Source organism: Narcine bancroftii, chromosome 1, assembly GCF_036971445.1.
Source record: "Narcine bancroftii isolate sNarBan1 chromosome 1, sNarBan1.hap1, whole genome shotgun sequence".
Lineage (NCBI taxonomy): Eukaryota > Metazoa > Chordata > Chondrichthyes > Torpediniformes > Narcinidae > Narcine > Narcine bancroftii.
This window is the reverse complement of record NC_091469.1, coordinates 163,904,681-163,911,590: the sequence shown is the minus strand read 5'-3', so window position 1 is coordinate 163,911,590 and position 6,910 is coordinate 163,904,681.

The window sequence follows — 6,910 nt, the reverse complement described above, 5'->3', positions numbered from 1 at the left end:
CTGAGAGATCAAGAGAAGGGAGGGTGTGGCTAGAGATGGACCAAGTGAATTTGGGGTCGGGGTGGAAGTTGGCAGCAAAGTGGATGAAGCCAACAAGTTCATCATGGATACATGAGGCTGCAACAAAGTTGTCTTCGATGTAGCGGGGGAAGAGTTGAGGGGCCTTGCCTGTGGAGGCTTGTAGCATGGATTGCTCCATGTAGCCAACAAAAACACAAGCAGAGCTGGGGCCCATGAGGGTACCCGTGGCTACCCTTTAACCTGGAGAAAGTGCGCTGAGTCAAAGGAGAAATTATTGAGGGTGAGGACAAGTTCTGCCAGCCAGAGGAGGGTGGTGGTGGAGGGGGACTGGTAGTTCCAGAAAGAAATGAAGGGGATGGAGGTGGAGAGTAATTAGATGCCCGTGGTAAAGATGAGGCAGTGAAGTTCAGGGAACTGGAAGTTATTGAAGTTATGGAGGGCATGTGAAGGGGCCCGGATGTAGGTGGGGAGAGACTGGATCAATAAGGTTGATGAGCTCATCATGGGTACATGAGGCAGCAACAAAGTAGATGTTGATGTGGAGAAGGAAGAGTTGAGGGGTCTTGCCTATATTGGCCTGAAGCTCAAGTGCAGAATAGATGGGGGTTCAGAGGAGAGAGGACCCATTCACTGGACCGTGTTGGACAATGTGGAACCAGGCTCATCCCCTGCTCCACTTCCCACTGTCATCAGGGTGATCCCCCCCCTCCACCCTGGCAATCCCTCCCCATCCATCACCCTGCTAACATTTCCCACCTGTCGCCCAGGGGATCCCCATCCCCACACGTTGTATGCGTGATCCCTCACCACCCCACACTCCACAATCCACCCTCCCCTGCCACCCCGCCCCACTAACTCCTGGTCCCCCACCCCCCTAACTCCTGGTCCTCCCGCACCCCCCCAACTCCTGGTTCTCCTACCCCCCTGACTCCTGGTCCTCCAACCCCCCCAAAACTCCTGTTCCTCCAACCCCCCCCCCCAAACACCTGGTCCTCCTACACCCCCCTAACTCCTTGTCCTCCCGCATCACCCCTAACTCCTGGTCCTACCCCCCCAACTCCTGGTCTTCCCCCCCACTAACACCTGGTCCACCTACCCCCCCCAACATCTGGTTGTCCTACCCCCTATAACTCCTGGTCATCAAACCCCCCTCAAAACTCCTGGTCCTCCCGCATCCCCCCTAACTCTTAGTCCTACCCCCCCACTAACTCCTGGTCCTCCCGACCCCCCCTCTAACTCCTGGTCCTACTAACCCCCCCCACTAACTCCTGGTCTTCCAGACACCCCGCACTAACTCCTGGTCCTCCCCCCCAACTCCTGGTCCACCCCCATAACTCCTGGTCCTCCCGCCACCCACCACTAACTCCTGGTCCTCCTACCCCCCCAATAACTCCTGGTCCTCCAGCCCCCACGCCCCAATAACTCCTGGTCCTCCTGCACCCCCCAACTCTTGGACCTCCTGCCCGCCCCATTAACTCCTGGTCCTCCCGCCCACCCCCCACGAACTCCTGGTCCTCCTGCCCCTCCACCCAATTAATTCGTGGTCCACCTACGCCCCTAACTCTTGGTCCTCCAACACCCCCCATAACTGCTGGTTCTCCTACCCCTCTCCGCACTAGTGGTACTCCTACCCCCTCCCAATTCCTGGTCCTCCTAGCCCACCACCCCACAAACTGCTGGTCCTCCTGCCCCCACACCCCACTAACTCCTGGTCCTCCTGCCCGCCTTCCCCACTAACTCCTGGTCCACCTGCCTCCCACCCCACTACCTCCTGGCCCCCCACCCCATTAACTACTGGTCTTCCTACCACCCCCCCCCCAACTCATGGTCCTCCTACCCCACCCAAACTCCTGGTTCTCCTACCCCCCCTAACTCCTGGTACTCCAACCCCCCGAAAACTCCTGGTTATCCCCCCCCCAAACACCTGGTCCTCCCCCCACTAACTCCTGGTCCTTCCCCACTCCACTAACTCCTGGTCCTCCCACCCCCCCACTAACTCCTGGTCCTCCCACCCCCCCACTAACTCCTCGTTCTCCCGTCCCCACCACTAACTCCTAGTCCTCCTGCCCCCCCACCACTAACTCCTAGTCCTCCTGCCCCCCCACCACTAACTCCTGGTCCTCCCAACCATCCCCCCTAACCCCTGGTCCTCCCGACACACCCCCCTAACTCCTGGTCCTCTTGCCCCCCCACTAACTCCTGGTCTTCCTCCCCACTAACTCCTGGTCCTCACACCTCCACTAACTCCTGGTCCTCACCCCCCACTAACTCCTGGTCCTTGCACCCCCCCCCACTAACTCCTGGTCTCCCCCGCCCCACTAATCCAGGACCACCCGACCCCCGCCCTAACTCCTGGTCCTCCTAACCCTGCAACTCCTGGTCCTCCTATCCTCTCCAACTCTTGGTCCTCCTGCCCTCCCTAACTCCAGGTCCTCCTACCCCCCCAACTCCTGGTTCTCCTAACCCCCCTAACGCCTGGTCCTCCAACCCCTGCCAAAACTCCTGGTCCTCCTACCCCCGAACTCCTGGTTCTCCTACCCCCCCCAAAACACCAGGTCCTCCAACCCCCCCAAAACACCTGGTCCTCCTACCCCCAAAACTCCTGGTCCTCCTGCACCACCTAACTCCTGGTCCTCCCCCCCCCAACACCTGGTCCTCCCTGCACTAACTGCTGGTCCTCCCCCACCCCACTAACTCCTGGTCCTCCCACCCCCTCCACTAACTCCTGGTCCTCCCACCCCCCCCCCCAACTCCTGGTCCTCCCCCCCTAACTCTTGGTCCTCCTGCCCCCCCCCCCACTGACTCCTGGTCCTCTTGCCCCCCCCCCACTAAATCATGGTCCTCCTCCCCCCTAACTCCTGGTCCTTGCCCCCCCCCACTAACTCCTGGTCCTCCACCCACACTAACTACTGGTCTTACCGCCCCACCCACTAACTCCTGGTCCTCCCCTGCCCCACTAATCCTGGTCCTCCCGACCCCCCACCAACTCCTGTCCTCCCGACCACCCGTACTAACTCCTGGTCCTCCCCCCCCAACTCCTGGTCCTCCCCCCCAACTCCTGGTCCTCCCCCCTAACTCCTGGTCCTCCCGCCACCCACCACTAACTCCTGGTCCTCCAACCCCCTCAATAACTCCTGGTCCTCCAGCCCACACACCCCATTAACTCCTGGTCCTCCCGCCCACGACCCACTAACTCCTAGTCCTCCTGCCCTGACCCCTCTAACTGCTGGTCCTCCTGCCCCCCCACCCAATTAACTCCTGGTCCTCCTACGCCCCTAACTCCTGGTCCTCCAACACCCCCCATAACTCCTGGTCCTCACGCCCGCCCACTAACTCTTGGTCCTCCCCCGCCCCACTAATCCTGGACCACCCGACCCCCGCTAAACTCCTGGTCCTCCAACCCCCCCCCAAACTCCTGGTCCACCTACCCCCCCCCAAACACCTGGTCCTCCTACCCCCCCCCCAAACACCTGGTCCTCCTGCACCCCCCAAAATCCTGGTCCTCCCGCACCCCCCAACTCCTGGTCCTCCCGCACCCCCCAACTCCTGGTCCTACCCCCCCAACTCCTGGACCTCCCCCCCCCACTAACTCCTGCCCCACACCCCCCACTAGCTCCTGGTCTACCCACCCCCCCCCACTAACTCCTGGTCCTCCCGCACCCCCCCTAACTCTTGGTACTACCTCCCCACTAACTCCTGGTCCTCCCGACCCCCCCCCTCTAACTCCTGGTCCTCCTACCCCCCCCCCACTAACTCCTGGTCCCCCCCCCTAACTCTTGGTCCTCCTACCCCCCCCCCCCACTAACACCTGGTCCTCCCCCCACAAACTCCTGGTCCTCCCCCCCCACTAACTCCTGGTCCCCCCCCCACTAACTCCTGGTCCTCCCCCCCCACTAACCCCTGGTCCTCCCCCCCCCACTAACTCCTGGTCCTCCCCCCCCCACTAACTCCTGGTCCTCCCCCCCCACTAACTCCTGGTCCTCCCACCCCACTAACTCCTGGTCCTCCCCCCCCCCCAACTCCTGGTCCTCCTGCCCCCCCCTACCACTAACTCCTGGTCCTCCCCCCCCACTAACTCCTGGTCCTCCCCCCCCCCCCCACTAACTCCTGGTCCTCCCACCCCACTAACTCCTGGTCCTCCCCCCCCAAACTCCTGGTCCTCCCCTCCCCCCAAACTCCTGGTCCTCCCCTCCCCCAACTCCTGGTCCTCCCCCCCTACAACTCTTGGTCCTCCCCTCCCCCCCAACTCCTGGTCCTCCCCCCCAACTCCTGGTCCTCCCCCCCAACTCCTGGTCCTCCCCCCCAACTCCTGGTCCTCCCCCCCCTAACTCCTGGTCCTCCCCCCCCCAACTCCTGGTCCTCCCCCCCCCAACTCCTGGTCCTCCCCCCCCCAACTCCTGGTCCTCTCCCCACCAACTCCTGGTCCTCCCCCCCCCCAACTCCTGGTCCTCCCCCCCTAACCTGGTCCTCCCACCCAACTCCTGGTCCTCCCACCCCCCAACTCCTGGTCCAACCCCTCCTAATTCCTGGTCCTCCCCCCCAACTCCTGGTCCTCCCCCTCCTAACTCCTGGTCCTCCCCCCCCAACTCCTGGTCCTCCCCCTCCTAACTCCTGGTCCTCCCCCTCCCAACTCCTGGTTCTCCCCCCACAACTCCTGGTCCTCCCCCCCAACTCCTGGTCCTCCCCCCCAACTCCTGGTCCTCCCCCCCCCTAACTCCTGGTCCTCCCCTCCCCCCCAACTCCTGGTCCTCCCCCCCCAACTCCTGATCCTCCCCCCCCTAACTCCTGGTCCTCCCCACCCCCAACTCCTGGTCCTCCCCCACCAACTCCTGGTCCTCCTAACTCCTGGTCCTCCCCCCCCCCAACTCCTGGTCCTCCCCTCAACTCCTGGTCCTCCCCTCCCCCCCAACTCCTGGTCCTCCCCTCCCCCCCAACTCCTGGTCCTCCCCTCCCCCCCAACTCCTGGTCCTCCCCTCCCCCCCAACTCCTGGTCCTCCCCTCCCCCCCAACTCCTGGTCCTCCCCTCCCCCCCAACTCCTGGTCCTCCCCTCCCCCCCCAACTCCTGGTCCTCCCCCCCCAACACCTGGTTCTCCCCCCCCAACTCCTGGTCCTCCCCCCCCTAACTCCTGGTCCTCCCCCCCTAACTCCTGGTCCTCCCCCCCCCCAACTCCTGGTCCTCTCCCCCCCAACTCCTGGTCCTCCCCCCCCCAACTTCTGGTCCTCCACCCCTAACTCCTGGTCCTCCCCCCCCAACTCCTGGTCCTCCCCCCCCCAACTCCTGGTCCTCCCCCCCCCCAACTCCTGGTCCTCCCCCCCCCCAAATCCTGGTCCTCCCCCCCTTAACTCCTGGTCCTCCCCCCCCTAACTCCTGGTCCTCCCCCCCAACTCCTGGTCCTCCCCCCCCCAACTCCTGGTCCTCCCCCCCTAACTCCTGGTCCTCCCCCCCCCGCAACTCCTGGTCCTCCCCCCCCCAACTCCTGGTCCTCCCCCCCCAAACTCCTGGTCCTCCCCCCTAACTCCTGGTCCTCCACCCCCCAACTCCTGGTCCTCCCCCCCCTCAACTCCTGGTCCTCCCGCCCCCTCAACTCCTGGTCCTCCCCCCCCAACTCGTGGTCCTCCCCCCCCCCAACTCCTGGTCCTCCCCCCCTAACTCCTGGTCCTCCCCCCCTTAACTCCTGGTCCTCCCCCCCCAACTCCTGGTCCTCCCCCCACAACTCCTGGTCCTTCCCCCCTAACTCCTGGTCCTCCCCCCCCAACTCCTGGTCCTCCCCCCCTAACTCCTGGTCCTCCCCTCCCCCAACTCCTGGTCCTCCCCCCACAACTCCTGGTCCTTACCCCCCCACTAACTCCTGGTCCTCCCACCCCCCCACTAACTCCTCGTTCTCCCGTCCCCACCACTAACTCCTAGTCCTCCTGCCCCCCCACCACTAACTCCTAGTCCTCCTGCCCCCCCACCACTAACTCCTGGTCCTCCCAACCATCCCCCCTAACCCCTGGTCCTCCCGACACACCCCCCTAACTCCTGGTCCTCTTGCCCCCCCACTAACTCCTGGTCTTCCTCCCCACTAACTCCTGGTCCTCACACCTCCACTAACTCCTGGTCCTCACCCCCCACTAACTCCTGGTCCTCGCACCCCCCCCACTAACTCCTGGTCTCCCCCGCCCCACTAATCCAGGACCACCCGACCCCCGCCCTAACTCCTGGTCCTCCTAACCCTGCAACTCCTGGTCCTCCTATCCTCTCCAACTCTTGGTCCTCCTGCCCTCCCTAACTCCAGGTCCTCCTACCCCCCCAACTCCTGGTTCTCCTAACCCCCCTAACGCCTGGTCCTCCAACCCCTGCCAAAACTCCTGGTCCTCCTACCCCCGAACTCCTGGTTCTCCTACCCCCCCCAAAACACCAGGTCCTCCAACCCCCCCAAAACACCTGGTCCTCCTACCCCCAAAACTCCTGGTCCTCCTGCACCACCTAACTCCTGGTCCTCCCCCCCCAACACCTGGTCCTCCCTGCACTAACTGCTGGTCCTCCCCCACCCCACTAACTCCTGGTCCTCCCACCCCCTCCACTAACTCCTGGTCCTCCCACCCCCCCCCCCAACTCCTGGTCCTCCCCCCCTAACTCTTGGTCCACCTGCCCCCCCCCCACTGACTCCTGGTCATCTTGCCCCCCCCCCCACTAAATCATGGTCCTCCTCCCCCCTAACTCCTGGTCCTTGCCCCCCCCCACTAACTCCTGGTCCTCCACCCACACTAACTACTGGTCTTACCGCCCCACCCACTAACTCCTGGTCCTCCCCTGCCCCACTAATCCTGGTCCTCCCGACCCCCCACCAACTCCTGTCCTCCCGACCACCCGTACTAACTCCTGGTCCTCCCCCCCCCAACTCC